This window comes from Sorex fumeus, unplaced genomic scaffold, assembly GCF_029834395.1.
Source record: "Sorex fumeus unplaced genomic scaffold, SorFum_2.1 ptg000098l, whole genome shotgun sequence".
Taxonomy (NCBI): Eukaryota; Metazoa; Chordata; class Mammalia; order Eulipotyphla; family Soricidae; genus Sorex; species Sorex fumeus.
In genome coordinates this window covers 71,109,530-71,127,093 of record NW_026606155.1, presented here as the reverse complement: position 1 = coordinate 71,127,093, position 17,564 = coordinate 71,109,530, and positions in this window count along the sequence as shown.

The window sequence follows — 17,564 nt, the reverse complement described above, 5'->3', positions numbered from 1 at the left end:
GGGGGGCCTGGAGAGGGTTTTGAAGGGTGCCCTGGAGGTTCTTCTCTAAGAGTGGTGATGGGTGAGGGTAGAGCTTGGGTGGGGGGGCTCTCCTTGATTTCCCCATGCCCTTCCCCCTTCCTTTCCCCCAACCCTCAGAATTTTGATTCCATTAGGCACTTAGGGTCTGGATCCAGGAATCCATGATTTATTCTTATTTATTTAGTTATGTTTTATAGTTTGCTGCAGGTTGACTTTAGGTTGACCTTGTGACTACTCACTACTTTTGGACTAGGGCTGGAGTGATAGCACAGCGGCCGACCCAGGTTCAATTCCTCTATCCCTCTTGGAGAGCTCGGCAAGCTACCGAGAGTATCTCACTCACGGCAGAGCCTGGCAAGCTCCCCATGGTGTATTCGATATGCCAAACACAGTAACAACAAGTCTCACAATGGAGATGTTACTGGGTCTGCTCGAGCAAATCGATGAACAACGGGAGGATAGTGCTACAGTGCTACAGTGCTATTTAATTTTGGTTTTGGGTCCACACCTGGCTCTGCTCAAAGCTTCCTCCTGGATCTGCATTCAGGGATCACTCCTGGCAGGGCTCTGGGGACCATACGGGAGGCCGGGGATCAGACCCAGATTGGCTGCTTACAAGGCAAGTGCCCTACTTGCTGTACTATTGCTCCGGCCCCTTAATGAATTTTTAAGTTCTTTTCTCTCACTGCCACACAGATGGTTCTGATTCATAGCCAAGGATGGGAAGCCCCAGGCACATCCTGCCCCCTCCTTCACAGAGACGTCTCTAAGGCTCAGAGCAGGACAGAGGCATGCAGCTAGCTCATCAATAGCGGCCACTCAGCTCATCAATGGCAGGCTGGGCACTGATCCTGGCCCCTGCTGCCAGCCCACCCTCAGACTCCTGCACCCACTGGGCTCGGGTCCCTGAGGCTTCTCCTTCTGGACTGGAGTTGGGGGGGTGAGGGAGAGCTGGCATGGGTCCATGGCTCTCTGTATGTTCTCATCCTGGGAACTGTGCAGACCTTCTGGAAAGATCTGTGCTTCCGGAGAAGACTGTAGAAAGCCAGGCAGTCTGCCTGGGAGCCCTGACCACCACCTGCCCTGGCACTTACAGGCACCTTACAGGGTGCCAAGGCACTGTAAGAGCTACAAGTGCACCCACCTATCAACGCCGAGCCAGCCCGGTGAGCCATGGGGCCAAGTGCCCAGTAGGCTGGGGACAGTCAGCCCTGTGTGGAGACCCTGCATCTGATACCCAGTGCCCAGGATGCCCCGGTGCCAGCAGCCCAAGGAAGCTGTGCCCAACCGACTCCCAGCGGGCCTGTGTCTGCCACTCTTGCCTCACTTCTCCCTGCCCAGTGGCCCAGACCGGCTTGGCAAGCAGGCGTGTGTTCAGGGCAAGTACCACAGAGACCAGCTCTGGATGGCCAGACGAGAATCCGAGTGATGCCCTCCTCCCCACTCTGGTCCCTTGGTGCCAGGAAAGAATTTCTTTCATCTTCCTGAATGCAGATCACAGAGACTCTAACAGATCCAAATGACCCACTGACCCACTCTGGGCCAGGGCTGCCTCCAGCTGTTGGAGGAGTGACAAAGTCACCTCCTTATCCCCCTCACTATCCCCCCAGCAGCCAAGAGGACCCTGTCAGAAGCCCTGGGCACCCTCACTGTAAGGGGTAGGCCAGCCTCCCTGCCCCCTACCCCAAACTTCACCTCCAGGCAGTCAGAGCCCTTTCTAGTCATTCATTCAGTGCCAGGCATTTGTGGCACCAATACTAAGTGCCAGCCAGAGGGGCCTGGAGCTTTTAGCCTCCTGGGGCCATGGTAAGCAAACAGCTTGTTGTATAAAAATTCACTAATTCATCCCAGGAAGCATAGCTCATTGGATACTGTCAGGTCACAGGGAAACAATGAGGATCTGGGTGTGGAAGAATGTGGGGCACTCTATCCAGCTGTGGAGGCTAAACTTCAATGGGTAAATGTTTGTTTGTTTGTTTGTTTTGATTTGTTTTGGGGGGGTCACGCATCTAAGGAGGTCACACATCTAAACTCAGGGGATACTCTTGGCTCAGTAAGGGTATCTTTCCCAGCAGTGCCAGGGTTGGAACCCGGGTCTCTCTGCATGCCAGCCTGCTTCCAGCCCTTTGAGCCATCTCCTGGCCATGGGGTGGGTTCTAGTTGGAGCCCAGAACCTGAGCAGGCCCAGTACGGGAAGGGCAGACAGGGACAGAGACCTCCGGAAGAGGGAGGCCTGCAGAAAGGGACAACTCATGGGGTGGGGAAGGGACCCAAGAGAGGCCCCATTTACTGTGCTGTGGGGCTGTGAGAGACTGTGGAAGAGGCACCCAGGGGTGACTTCAGAGGGACCCTGCTGCCGTGGCAGGGAATTCAGGGTTATCCAAGGATGAAGGCTGCTTCCCCACTCCAGGGAGGCCTTCTGGGGGCCATAGCTGTGCCATGGGGCACTGTCTGGCCTCGCTTAGGGCTGGTGGCTGCTTCCCTGCAATTGTCTTCTCAGGGCCTGCTGTGTGTGCTGAGCCCATCTAGACAGGCCCGGCCCGGCTTCCCATTAGACTAACTGTGGCCATAATCTTTTGCAAGGACCCTTCACGGCCTTCTAGCTCCCCGAGGCAGGAGCTGGAAGAGCAGAGCAGGAAACTGGCTCCTTGGCTGGTGCCAGAAAACTCTTTCTTGGCCAGGGTTTCTCAGAGTATGGTCTGAGGATTACTTACATTTGAATCACGAGGGAGGTCTTGACCGGTTTTGTTTGTTTGTTTATATTTTTTAATGTAGGTTTCTAGGCAACCCCTGACCTACTTGACTGTATTATCTGCCACCCCTCAGCACCCCCACGCAGGTTTCTGCATCTGTAAGAGCCCCCAAGGGAGTCCTTTGCATCCAGTTAACTCTCAAACTTTTTCTTTTTTTTTTCCCTTTTTGCTTTTTGAGTCATACCCGGTGATGCACAGGGGTTACTCCCAGCTCTGCACTCAGGAATTACTCCTGGCGGTGCTCAGGGGACCATATGGGATGCTGAGAGTCAAACTCAGGTCGGCCACATGCGAGGCAAATGCCCTACCTGTGCTATCACTCCAGCCCCTAACTCTTAAACTCTGATGTTTGGGTCACTCCTTCCAAGCCACCATTGGAAATTGTTCCCAACCCCCTTATCACAGTCTGGCTGCTCTGAGGGTGGGTCACCTGGAGCAGGGTGCTTAGGAAAGAGCACCCACATATTTCAGGTATTGCCACTCATCTCTCTCCTCCAGACCTGCCTTGGTAACCTGAGGATAACCCTGGGGACAGCATGAAGACCCAGGCTAGAGCAGCTGCCACCCACCTCTGCCCTCCTAGGTTCTGGGGCTGGCTGGGCCATGCTGGGATACCTTCCCTGGGGTCTGGGGGCTCTGCTTGGAGGGGAGGCACGGATGCCTTGGGGCGGCTATAGGACTTTCTGAAAAAGGCAGCAAAGGACACAGCAGTGGCCTGTTTTGTCCTTCCTGGGCCCCGTCCAGACTTCCACGTGCTAGGTGGGGTGCAGATTGCAGTGGCCCCTGTGTCTGAAGGCTTACTTAACCCACTCCACAAGGCCATCCAAGAGCCTGCCACTCCCACACAACATGGTATCACAGGGGTCTTGCCCTGGAGGAATAGAAAGTGTGGTCACCAGAAGCTGACTCAGGTTAATCTCTGGGTTCCTATATGGTTCCCCTGAGCACCACCAAGGAGTGATTCTTGAATTCAGAGCCAGGAGTATGGCTTCACCTCCGCCCCTCACCAAATTGTATATGTGTACATGTGTGGTGTGAATGAACCCAGGGTGTCCCACGTGGGAGGTATATACTCTACTATTGAGCTATCTCCCTGGCCTGAAACATTTGTGACAGACATTTTTAGAAAGAAATGTTGATACTGATATGTATTTTTAAAATAGGCCCCACCCAGCAATATTTGGGAGGCACAGGGTGAGTCCTGGCAAGGCTCGGGCTTATAATGGTAGGTTGGTGCTCGGGCTTGGGGATGCAGGACTGCTGACTGGGGGACCACGAGAGCCACACCTGGCTGTGCTTGGAGACCCATGGTGCTTGGGGTTGGTCTCAGGTTAAGCACGTGCTCAACCACTTCAGCTCTCTCTCCAGTCAGCCTCCCACCCCCATACACACACATACACACACGCATTCAATTTTCCTCCGTTCCTCTTGGAGAGCCCAGTGAGCTACCGAGAGTATCCCGCACACACGGCAGAGCCTGGCAAGCTCTCCGTGGTGTATATGATATGCCAAAAACAGTAACAAGTCTCACAATGGAGACTTTACTGGTGCCCGCTGGAGCAAATCGATGAACATGGGGAGGACAGTGCTACAGTGCTATTTTTTGGGCAACTGTGACTGTGCTTAGGGCTTACTCCTGGCTCTGTGCTCAGGGATCACTCCTAGAAGTGCTCAAGGGTCATATGCGGTGCCAGGGATTTAAACTGAGGTCAGCCACAATGCAAGGAAAGTGACTTAACTCCTGTATTATCTATATTATCTCTCCAACCCTCTTTAATTAAATTTTAAAAAATCATAGTTAGGGAACATGGTTTCGGTGTACAGTTACTGCACCTTCACCATCACTAAAGTGCCCAAGTACCCCTTGCCACTGTCCGTATGTCATTTCTAGTCTCATCTTCCTTTCTCCACCCCGTCCAAACACTGCTTGGTAATCTCCACTTTGTAATCCAAGGTCAAGGGTTTGTCATCATTCCTACCTAAGAAATTTAAAGCTCTTTCAACTTATAGACTGGAGATAATAAGGAAGTAGCACTGTAGCACTGTCCACTGTCCTTCCGTTGTTCATCGATTTGCTCAAGCGGGCCCAGTAATGTCTCCATTGTGAGACTTGTTACTGTTTTGGCATATTGAATACGTCACGGGTAACTTGCCAGGCTTTGCCACGCGGGCGAGATCCTCTTGGTAGCTTGCCAGGTTCTCCAAGAGGGGTGGAGGAATTGAACCCAGGTAGGCCAAGTCGGCTGCGTGTAACTCCAGCCCAATAAGGAAGTAATAACTTGAAAATAAAAAGTTTTTACCAAGGGGCTAGAGCGATAGCACACCGGGTAGGGTGTTTGCATTGCACGCGGCCAACCTGATTTCGATTCCCAGCATCCCGTATATCCCCCAAGCAGCTCCAGGAGTAATTCCTGAGAGCAAAGCCAAGAATAACCCCTGTGCATCACCAGGTGTAACCCAAAAAGAAAAAAGAAAAAAAGTTCTCGCCAATAGTCTTTTCTCCTACCTCTCATGCATTTTAGATATCTTTTCCTTTTAAACAAGTCCATTATATATTTATTGGAGGCCAAGTTTAGTGGCAATTAAATTCTTTTAACTGTTTCCTGAAAAACTCTTTCCTCTTTCAAATCTGAGCTGGGTATACAGTGTTCTTGGTTGGAAATCTTTTCCACTGAGCACTTTAATATAGACTGTGAGTTTCTGTGGAAAAATCTGCTGATTCTTTCTTGGGATATGAGGGGAGAAGTGGAAAACTAACTCAGAGCTTCACACACAGACAAGCCCTCTACCACTGAGCCACATCCCTAGCCCCTGAGGATATTCTTACAGGAATTCCCTTATATATGACTAGTTGCTTTTTCCTAGCCTCTGTTAGAATTCTCTTTTTATTTTATTTAACATTTAGTTATAATGTGTCTTGGGTTTAGTTAGTTTGGAACCCAGAGACTCCTTTTTCTGTTGGTATCAAACCTTTTCTCAGTCGGGGTAAGTTCTCAGCTATTATTTCTGCAAATAAGAATTTTGCCTCTGGGAACTGGAGAGATCCTACAGCGGATAGGGCACTTGCTTTGTATGTGGTTGGTCACAGGTTCAATTCCTGGCATCCCATTTGGTCCCCTGAGCACCACCAGGAGTAATTCTTAAGTATAGAGCTTAACTCTGAGCATGGCTGAGTGTGACCCAAAGAGAGAACAACAACAATAACAACAAAAGAAATTTGCCTCTGTCCCTCTCTCTCCTGAATCTCCTGTGATGAATGGTGTCTCTCCTGGTGCTGCTTCATATAGTATCTTTGCTCGAGCAGGTGCAGTAACGTCTCCATTGTGACACTTGTTACTGTGCTTGGCATATCCAATATGTCACGGAGAGCTTGCCAGACTTTGCCGTGCGGGCGAGATTCTCTCGGTAGCTTGCGGGGCTCTCCGAGAGGGGTGGAGGAATCGAACCCAGGTCGGCCCGGTCGGTAGTGTGTAAGGCAAACATCCTACCTACTGTGCTATCGCTCCAGCCCTGTTTTTAATTCTTCTTTTTGTTGATTTGATTTTTGGCTTCTCCATTACACTGCTGAACTATTGCATTTTGTTTATCTACTTGTTTATCAGCTCTCTGATTTCTGCTTGATTTTTTTTCTCATATTTTCTGTCTTTGTTGAATTTCTCTTTCGCTGACCTTCTCATTTCAGTGAGCCTCCATGAGGCAGCTATTGCTTTGAGGGCTCCTTCCGGTAGCCTGCAGAGCTCTGTGGACTTAGTTCTTTAGGGGGGCTGCTGTCTTGATCCCATGGTGAAAATGAGCTGGTCCATCTCCTCATTATGCCTGTGCGTGTGCTCCCTGAGGGTCAGGTGGAAACCAAGGGTCCAAGTTCAAGCAGGTCTTAAGGTGGCGACCAGGAGCTTGTGGTGCCTGGCACCAGCGGCAGCACCAAGGTTGAGTGTGGCGGTTCACAGTCTTGCCTGAGAAGTACTAGAGGTACGACTTTCCCAGTGCCTCTGGTAACTGTGACTCTAATTTGAGCAGGTCTGGGTAGTCCAAGTCACCAGCGCCAGACCTGGGCGGTGTCTGGGGAATCAGGGAAGTTTACTATGAGATGGAAGACATTCTGTCACCAGCTAAAGGAGCTGAGACTCCATGTTGCTGGCAGGGAGCAGTCTTACCTGGTAAAGAAGCAGGCGGGCAGTGGGGTTTCTTGCTCATCGGCCCATGCTTTGGGAGATCCACGAGGGGCTTTCTGCAAGGGGGTGCAGCTTGTTTACGGAGGGACTAGGTCTTCTGGGAGTAAGCACTTATTTTTCGTTTGGTGTATGGTGTCCCCTCCCCTGTGTCCTTGGCTGAACAGTATTACCCAAGGGTGCAAGGAAGGTAATGGACACCAGGGGGCAGCAGCAACAAGGTGAAGGGTGTGGCAAGCAGGCGGGAAGAGACAAAAAGTCAGGGCCTCCTTCCTAAAGGCTCGGTGTGATTGGTTCCATGACTCGTCAGTCTTTTGGTCCTTAGCAATCATTGATTTGCATTGCTAATGAAATATTTAGGAAGTGTTCTTTCTCTTCCCTACTCGATTAAAATGTCCTGAAGAGCAGAGACGGTATGTACACTGACCTCTAGGTACCTCTCTGTGTGTTGAAGAATGAAAACCAGTTTTATTGGTGGTGCATATTATTATTATTTTTTAAATCTAGGAGTACTGCTATTTATTAAGCCATTCATTGATTAAGCTGATTGAATCGGATGTGAGCTCCACATTACTTTTTTTTTATTTTTTAATTTATTTTATTATTATTATTATTATTATTATTATTTTGCTTTTTGAGTCACACCCGGCAACGCACAGGAGTTACTCCTGGTTCATGCACTCAGGAATGACTCCTGGTGGTGCCCGGGGGACAATATGGGATGCTGGGAATCGAACCTGGGTCAGCTGTGTTTAAGACAAATGCCCTATCCGCTGTGCTATCACTCCAGCCCCGCACATTACTTTTTTAAAATTCAGAATGTTAATTTAATTTTATTTCTTTTTTATTTATTTATTTTTAAAAAATCACTGTGAGATATAGTTACAAAGCTTTCCTGTTTGAGTTTCAGTCATACAATGATCAATCACCCAACCCTCCACCAGATCACATCTTCCACCACAAATGTCCCCAGTATTCTCCACTCATCCCACCCCTCCCACTACCTCTATGGCAGACAATCTCCCCCCATATTTTCTTTTGTATTGCTTGTTTAAAAAAAAATCTCAGGGCTAGGATGAAGGAGACGTTACTGGGGCCTGCTCGAGGCAATCGACGAACAACAGGATGGTCGTGATCATGATTGCTTGTTATGAATAGCATAAGATGTCGTGTGGTCACACTCTCCTGGAATTCTAAAATTTTAGATGATTACGATCTGAAGAAATCTCTGCAGTGAGCTGCTCAGTTTGGAGATTCTTTTGTGTGTCTCTGGATCTTGGCTGTTAAGGAGCTTAAGTAGCAGCCGGAGGCAGTTTGTGGGCATGACCTCCTGGGTCCCATGGGAACCCGGGAATGAGAGGGACCAGTCCATCCCCTATCCCTTGAGGTCTGGAGTTTGTCGTCACTGAACCCGCGTGGTGGTGCATATTAGGACTGAGTTTTATGGGTTCTAACTCAAGTGGACTTCAGAGATTCCTGAAGAATAGTAGCAACTGCAATAGAAAATACAAAAATATGTAGGGAGGGAGTGTCCAGTCAGCTCCAAACACCGCATCAAGTCCTTTACACAGGGCAGGGGGAATGCATTCCTGGGGGTGGGGGAAGATTTGGCCAACACCCAGTGGTGTTACAGGGTAGGTGGCTACTCCCAACTCTGTGCTTCGCGATCACTCCCAGCAGTGCTCAGGGCTTACTCCAGGCTCTGCGTTGAGGAATTAGTCCTGGCCATGCCCAGAGAACCCTATGTGGTGGTGGGTTCAGCTGCATTAGAGGCAAGCGCTCTACCTGCCATACTACTCTCTGACTTTTCCCTCTGTTCTCTAGATTCTTTGCAGATAGTCTTCAGCTTCATGAGGTCTTCATTCCTGCCCCAGGGACAAAGGGCAGAGGCTGGCAGGCGGCCAATACCTTGGGCTTCCCTGGTGCTTGACCAGCCCCCACCCCTTCCCTTGACTGTGCACTGTAAGCTCTTACTTTGAGTGAATCTGATATTGAAACACTGTGTCTGTTAACCCCAATGTCTGCAAAGTGCCAGGGTTTCCCACAACAGTGCAGAAGAGAATGTGCCAATTTCATCTGAGTGGTTACTGTACTATGTACCCCACCCCAGACACGACCCCACTTAGCACTAAGTCTGGTCTGGTTTTGGCATCTCTTACCTCTGCCAGGGCCTCTCATTGTTCTTTTGAGCTTGGAGCTGGTCAGAGTGACCTTCTTTGTTTTGTTTGAAGATGGACCACAGTGCCACCAATCGCCTCTCCCCCTTGACACAATTGTTTGGCAGAATCCAGAATTCTACAGTTCCGTAGTTTACACTTAATGTTCATTATTTGACAGGCATTCTTTCTTTATCAGTTTTTTTTAATTGAATCACAGTGAGATATACAATACAAGGTTGTTCATGAGTTTGTTTCAGTCCTACAATGTTCCAACACCCGTCCCTTCACCAGTGTACATTTTCCATCACCGTTGTTCTCAGTTTCCCTCCCGCTTCCCACCTGCCTCTGTGGCAGCTGCTTTTCTTCTCTCTCTCCCTCCCTCCCTCTCTCTCTCTCTTTCTCTCTCTCCCTCCCTCTCTCTCTTTCTCTCTCTCTCTCTCCCCCTCTCCTTTTGGGCACGATGGTTTGCAGTACAGATACTGAAAGGTTATCATGTATATTCCTTTACCTACGTTCAGCACTCAGTTCTTGTCCAGAGTGATCATTAATAATTTCTAACTATTATTGTCATACTAGTCCCTTCGCTTTCCTAACTGAACAGGCATTCTTTCTAGTAACGGAAGTAGAACAGCAAGGAAAAAAGTTGGACTCTTGGAACAAGAAAGAAAGTCAGCTGGGATCAAGGCCCTACTTCATGGCTGAGGCAGTAATGGGGCGCCAGACATCTATGATCTTGTGTTTACAGAGAATGTATGGAAGAGTAACTAGTGGGCAGTCCCCGGTGAGTGTGTATGTGTGTGTGACTATGTGCTTTGCACGTTCGCGCGTAGGGAGTGGGGGTGGGGTGGGGTGCCAAGATCATGGCAAAGTCCTGCCCCGTGGGATTCCTCATCACCTGTAAGTCATCACTGATGGCTGTAGTGAGAGTTTGGCAATCTGTTGCTGGAACAGTTTCTGCCTGCTATTTCTTGCTGTGTAACAAACCATCTCAATGTGGAGGCTGTTGTAAAAAAAAAAAATTTAAATGCAGCATGATCAAAAAAGGAATTTATATACAAAGGAAAGCCCATAAGATGTACAGCGGATCTATCAAACAAGACTCTACAAGGTAAAGGTAAAAGGTAAAGGCCCTCCTGTTGATCGTCGATTTGCTCGAGCAGGCCCAGTAACGTCTCCATTGGAGACTTTGTTGTTACTGTGTTTGGCATATCGAATACTTGCCGGGCTCTCTACAAACCAAAAGAATATGGAAGAATATAGTATAAAACCTCAATGAAATGAACATCTCACGGAGAATACTCTATCCCGTTAGATTATCATTCAGATTTAAAGAAACTATACAGAACTTCATGGACTGGCAACAGCTTAGGAATTCATAACTTAAAACCAGTTTTACAAGAAGCATTAAAATAACTCCTTTATAAGACAGGAGAAACCTCCCATCATGTGACATTGAGTATGGCACTCACGGTGCAAATGGCTATCCTCTACTAGATTAAGAAAGGTTAAAAACATAGCAATTCAGCACCACAAATAAACTTTTGAGTTATTTTCTGATAATTCTATTTGCCTTTCCTTATATTTTATTGGATTAAATAATATGAAATAAATTTGTTATATGCTTGAGGGGGGGCATGCTGGGGGATTTGAGGAAACCTGGGGATACTGAGGGAGGAAAGGGAACATTGGCCGTGGGATTGGTGTTGGAGTGTTGTATGCCTGCAACAACTCCATTATGAATGACTTTGTAAATCACGGTGTCCCAATAAATATTCCTGAAAAAAAGGAAAGAAACAATTTTGTCTGAAGTCAAATGAGTGCATAGATAATACTGGAAACATGCTGACCGACAGTTACTGAAAATGCCCAAGCCAGCGCCAGTCTCAGAGTGAGCTGCACACAGAGGGTCAGGAGGGGATCCTGGATGTAGTCAGGGTGGGGTTGGTCCAGCAGCCTGGGCAAGCCTGGCATCAGAACCACAGAGAACTGGAATTGATAAGGATGCGGTCATGGGTAAGAGAAGGAGGAGGGCCAAGCGGCATGATTCTGCAGAAGACAAATCGAAGTATGTCACTTTCCTCTTAGTAAGTGTGTGGGCTTCCTTCTGCCTCTTCCTGTGGGTCTCAGGGCTGATCCATTAGTCTCTTTTTTAAACAATTCAATGTGGGTTTTGTTCCTTAATGATGTTGCAATGTTAGTTCATCTATTGTTACAAAAGGACCTCCGGCTAGTGGGAGGACTGCTTCCCATTCAACTTTGCTAGGAATCTCAAAATCCTCTCAAAAAACAAAACAAAATAAAACAAACAAACAAACAGAACACATACAAAAGCTTGGGAGACAGCTAAGTGGTCAGCGGTATATGCCTCCCATGCACAGGGACAGAGTTGGATCCTCCGTGGCACATGTAGCCCTGGAGGGCCTGGGTTCAGCCAGCCTATACCATTGAACCATCTGGTCCTGTTGTCCAAGCATACCCTCAGGTCACCTGAGCACTGATTTGTGGCCGGTGGCCCTCTCATGTGTCCCCACCAAAAGCCTACATAAAAAAGAGTGTGGGGCTGGAGGGATAGCACAGTGGGTATGGCATTTGCCTTGCTAGCGGTCAACCCAGGTTCGATTCCCAGCATCCCATATGGTTCCCTGAGCACCGCCAGAAGTGATTCCTGAGTGCACAGCCAGGAGTAACCCCTGAGCATTGCCAGGTGTGACCTGAAAAGAAAAAAAAAATAAGAAGAGTGGTGGTGTGACTGTGACGTACTACTGGGTTCAGGAGTCAATCACATGCATGGCCTGTGTGAAGTCCTGTGTTTGATCCTTGACACTGTAAGCAAATAAACAAATGGGTTTATGGTGGTGGTATTTTCTGAGGTAAGTTTAAGGAAGACAAGTAAATAAAGTAACAGAAAAAAATTAAACTTCAGGAATTTTCCTTTATAACACAAAATGCAAGCACCATGAAATAAATATGTGATGATTTGTTCATCTCTATACGTTGATCCATGAAGGCAGGGACTATGATCACGGAGGAGCAGCAGTGCCAACAGCAGCATTGGCATGTTGGCACTCACTCTGCGGCAGTCTGCAAGGTTTGATGGTTGATGATGGCTGGGAGAGGTGAACAAAGGAAAGGGGACGGTTTAGAAATGGCTTTCATTAGTTAGAACCTGGCTAGGGACATCCCCACCCCCAAGTCCCCTATTGGGTACCAGGGAAAATTTTCACTTCTCACTTTTTTCTCTGTCTGGACACACAAGCAAATTAACATCAGATTTGTAGGAGAAAAAAAGAGCAAAGCTAATAACAGAGATATGAAGAATTTGCAAGCATGGGTGTAAATTCTAAAGTAAATGGAACAGACTGGGGACTTAAATCCTGTCAAGGAAAGAGGGAGGGGGTTACATGGGACATGGCGGGGGCGTGATTTCATATGGAATAGCTCACCTTAAGGCAGATACGTTATACCTTACCCTAGTAAGGTCCCTAGAGATTTTACTTCTTATCATTTGTACTTTTATGTTCATTGCAGTGCTATTTACAATCGCCAATTCCTGGAAATAGTCTCAGTATTTAATGAGGGACTCAAGAAATTGTACTATATATACACATAGACTACTACTCAGCCATAGGGAAAATGAAATATTGCAGTTTGTTGCTACAGGGACAGGAGAAGAAGGTATTATATTGAGTGAAGTGAGTCAAAGAGAGAGGGACAAATCCAGAATGCTTTCACTCATATGTAGAGTATGAAGAAATACGGTAAGATAATAATGATAAACAATGACCAATGATAATAGACCTGGGGAGTCAGCCTGGAGATGTAACCTAGGAAAGTGGCTTAGGGTAGCAGGCACAGCTAGCATAGGTGAGTCTCTGGGTGGAATCCCTGGCAACACACACACACACACACACACACACACACACACACACACACACACTCTTACATTTTTTTTCTTTTGTAAGCTATAGATGTTTGTCTATTTTTCTATTGAGACAATCTTACTGACTTAGAAGAGAAATTAAAACATTAAGAAAACTAGTTCTTGGTCTGTGATAAAGCTACAAAGGTGCTTTCCCAGCTTTTCATGTGTCCGTTGGCTCTGTTTAGAGTATGTATTTTTGCATGAAAAACACTTCGTATTTGCACTAAATACTTCTGGATAATTTCTGGCATATCATTTAAGAAAACCGAACTCTTCCAATGAATAATAATAACAACAAAATCCACTCACAGTTTGCTGTAGTACTTTTGTTATTAATATTAAAATATTTTATCTTTCAGGATTTCCTTAACCACCATCCACAGCTCCACAAACAATCCTTTCTTTTAACATCCTGGTTCCTATCTGGGTCCTGCTCAATATGGGGGTCGTACACCAGAGCAGACACTCAATTTCCCAGCTCTTGACCTCACCCATGGGGGCCCTCCAGGAATGAGAACTGCCAGGAGAGCCTCTGTCATAGCCAGGAGCAAGTGTGTCTCCTGGTCTGTGTAACTCCGACATAAAGGCCTTACTCTGTGCAGGGTCCCAGGACTCCTCCTGCCCCTGAGAAATCAGGTGTGGAACTAGTGAGGCAGGGAGAGACCATCCTTTTTCTGTGGGGCCTCGGACCCTGGGAGGATTAAGAATCTTCTCCCACACTGCTGGATGAAGCTAACCCTAAGTGAGGGTCCTGCCCGGAAGGGAGAACTTTTTCCTTGAAGGAACCTGAGTCCTTAAAAAAAAAATGCCTCCTGAAAGTCTGTGCTATTCTATGGCCACAGAAGCCAAGACAAATCTATTGCTCCTTGGACTTGGAGCTGGGGTCCTTTTCTCCTCACTTGGGAAGGTGGGGTTGGGCCAGGTGGAGTAAGGCCTCCCATACAGTCCCACAAATTGTCACCTAGTGTCCAAGGCAAGGAATTGCTCAGTGTATGTAAGCTTAGAAAAATTGCTCAGTGATCTCAGGGGCAGGCCAAGTTCCCTTCCTATGTAAACCCCAGCTGCTGCAATCACCTTAATAGTAGCCGTCATGCCTCCAGCCGGACTGCCCAATTAAATATTCTGGATTTTCTGGTGCACGTGGCCCATTGGCAGTCACACAACATCTCCAAACTCTACAATACTAACATCCCAGTTGGAACACATCAGACTGGGTGAGAATGTAACATAGAGGCCAACTAATCTCGACTAACAAAAACATTCACACAGAAGGCTTAGCTTGCAATAACAGCTTGGTAAAACCTCAGACAAGGACTTAATGTTCCCATGGCGAGATACAATAATTTTCACAAATTTTCCCTTACTGAAAAATTTTTGGATCATTCCATTAAGCCATTTAAGTGGTAACAAGCAATATAAAATAAATAATGGTGGGCCTGTTGGGGGAGAGCAGGCTTGAGGGGTGGTTGGGGGAATGCAGACGATGGTGAAGGGAAGGTGATAGTGGTGGTGGATTTGGTGTTGGAATACTGAATGCTGTAATAAATCATGATGAACAACTTTGCAAAGTATGGTGTTTAAATAAAGTAGGGGGCCGGAGGAAAGAAAATTGCTCAGAGCTTATGACATTACATCTTAGTGCCCATGTTTGTGCCTTTCTCTTGAAAGAAGGGTCCTTTCTCCAGAGGGAGATTGGCAACACAGCAACAAAAAGACTGTGACAAGGTACAAGGTTCCTTCAATGACCATGAGAGCCCGCTTTCTTACGGGAGTTATCCCAGAAGCCCCTTAACTAATCTGTGAAATAACAAATGACAAAGCAAGGGCTCCATTGCTGCACAATTGACTTCTTACAGAGTCCAAACCCACACGATCTGGAAATACACACCACTGTTATATGGACCAGTAGGGAAGAAACTACTGTCAATTACAACTGGAAGAAATCCATGACAGTAGACTGGATTTTTTTTTCCCAATTAGTGAATCACCATGAGGTACAGTTACAGACTTACAAACTTTCGTGCTTGCGTTTCAGTCATACAATGATGGAGTACCCATCCCTCCACCAGTGCCCATTTTCCGCCACCAATGGTCCCAGTATCCCTTCCACCACCCCCACCCCGTCCCCCCACCCCACTCCGCCTCTGTGGCAGGGCATTCCCTTTTGCTCTCTCTCTTCTTTTGGGTGTTGTGGTTTGCAATAGAGGTATTAAGTGGTCATCATGTTCAGTCTATAGTTGTAGACCAGATTAAAAATGTAACAAGATTTAGAGTCAAGAAAAACTAGAGACTATTTGTATGTGTTCAAATTAAAAGTAAACTTGCAATGTACAAAAAAAAAAAAATCCTTCCATCGCCATACCTAGCTGTGTGTTCTGTAGAGTTTTATCCGCCAAGTCTCACTGTAGACAGTTTCCCCCTGTCCCCCTCTCTCTCATATAAAATTTGTGGAATGAACAAACAGATTTTGTCCAATGCATGAACTTAGACGAGGTAGCCCAGAGAGGTCAAGGAGCTTGAAAGTCCATGCATGCCTCCTTACTGGCCAAAGGGGGACTGGGCCAGGCTATCTAACCCAATGTGCTACACCCAGAGGGAAGGGCAAGAGATTGGAAATGCCAGCCTGATCCAAGAAGAAGGCTGGCAGAGATGGTACCAGAGTAAAGTCATCTGTCCCATGGTGCAGCCAACAGGCGTTGGTCCCTGGCACCACATATGGTTCCCTCAGCACGGCCAGGAGTCACTCCTGAGCACCTAGTCAGGAATAACCCTTGAGTACTGCTGGGTGTGGCCCCTCCCAATTAAAAATAAATAAGAAGACTGGTGTTAGAAGATTCGAGAAGGGAAGGATCTCTGGGGAGTTCTAGGGACACGCTGACCTGGGTGAGTTGGGAGAGAAGAAGCAGGGGCACGGAAGGCAAGCTGGCAGCGTCTTGGGTGTCTACTCTGCCTGGCTCTGAGCCAGGGGTGGTCCCTGTCCTTGCGCGGTCTGATCTGCAACCTGTGCAGTAGGTAATATTTCCCTCATTCTCATGGGCGCAGGAAACGGATGCAGGAGTTTAAACCAGTTGTCTCTTCGACCCGCTGGTGCCGGACTCCTAAACTTGACCTCTTCCCACGCCCCGCGCAGCTTCTGGGAACACAGGGCCGCGCGCGCGCGCGTGCCTTCCTTTACAGAGCACTGGGCTGGGCGCGGTCGGTTGTAGCAGGGCATCGAGAGAGTGGGGGGGGGGGCGGGGGGTGGTGCAATGAAGCCTGAGAAGCCAGGACCCTTTTCCAAAGCAAAACAAACAAAACAAAACACCCAAAACAGGAGAGAGGCCAGAGGTGGGCAGAGCGCACCCCGAGCGTCTCCGAGGCACTGGAAAGCAGGGTGCCAGGAGCGTAGGCAGAGGCCTGGGCTCCAGAGCCAGGTCACCTTCTATTCTCCAGGATTCCAGAGCAGAAGCATCAGAGGGGTAAAGTGGGAGGGGCTGAGCCTGTCCCGACTAGGCGAGGGGGAACCCCCCCAACACCTGCCCCCCTCCTCCAGTGGCCCCAGGTCGGCTAGCGCACACTGCCCCCGGGCCTGGTTTCCTATCCGCTGCCCCTCGCCCTGTAGGCGGGCACTCCCGGGCCTGCGGGCTGAGACCCTCGCTCGCGTTTGGAAATAAAGGCCCCTGCGCCGGACGTTGCGCCAGGTAGTCGGGGGTGGGGGTGGGAGGCCCGGGTGCATAAAGTACGCTTTGTGCCAGGGGCCGCCTTCCCGCCCCCCACCCCCACCCCCCGCACCGGCAGATCGGGAGCGGGGGGCGGCGGCGGGGGGAGGGGGGAGGAGGAGGGAACCCGGGAGGTTGACTCCTCGGATCCTTAAGCCTCCCCTCGAACTTGCTAAAAGGGGCTTTCAGGAACTAGGCTTCAAAGCCCGGCTGCAGCTCGGCGCCGGTCCCAGCCGCTCCGGCCCCCGGGGCTGGGCGAGGGGGGCGGGGGGTGTCCGGGCGTCCTGCCAGCTCCCCGCGGTGCCCAGACGCGGGGAGGCGGCGAGTTCCCCTCTCCTTCCCGCTCGGTCTCCAGCCCGGAGTTTCCTCGGGCCCGGCCTTCCCGGCTCCCCACCCAGCTCTCAGCCCCTTAACCCTTTCCTCCGAGGGAGTGAGGAGGGGAGGGGGTGCTGGAGGGGCGGGGCGCGTGGTCGGGGAGGGGCCCCAGAAACGCGGCTCGCTCTGCCCACCCCGCTCCTCCTCGTCCTTCCTCTTCCCCCCACCAGGGAAAAGGGAACGTGGAAGGAAATTAACTTTGACCCCCCGGATCCTGGCTCGGGGCCAGCAGCTCGGGGTGGAAGCGGAGGTTTCCAGGACCCTCCCCGGCCCGCCCCCGCCCTCCGCGCCCCTTCCAGCTTCCCCACGTCCGGAGCGGGAGTTTTTCCGGGGTGCCGCTGTTGCTGCTGTTGCTGTTGTTGCTGCTGCTGCTGCTGCTGCTGCTGCTGCTGCTGCTGCTGGGGGGGGACACTGGTAGGGTGGCTCCCGGGGGTCTGCTGGAGCCCGGTCGCGCCCACCCTCAGCGG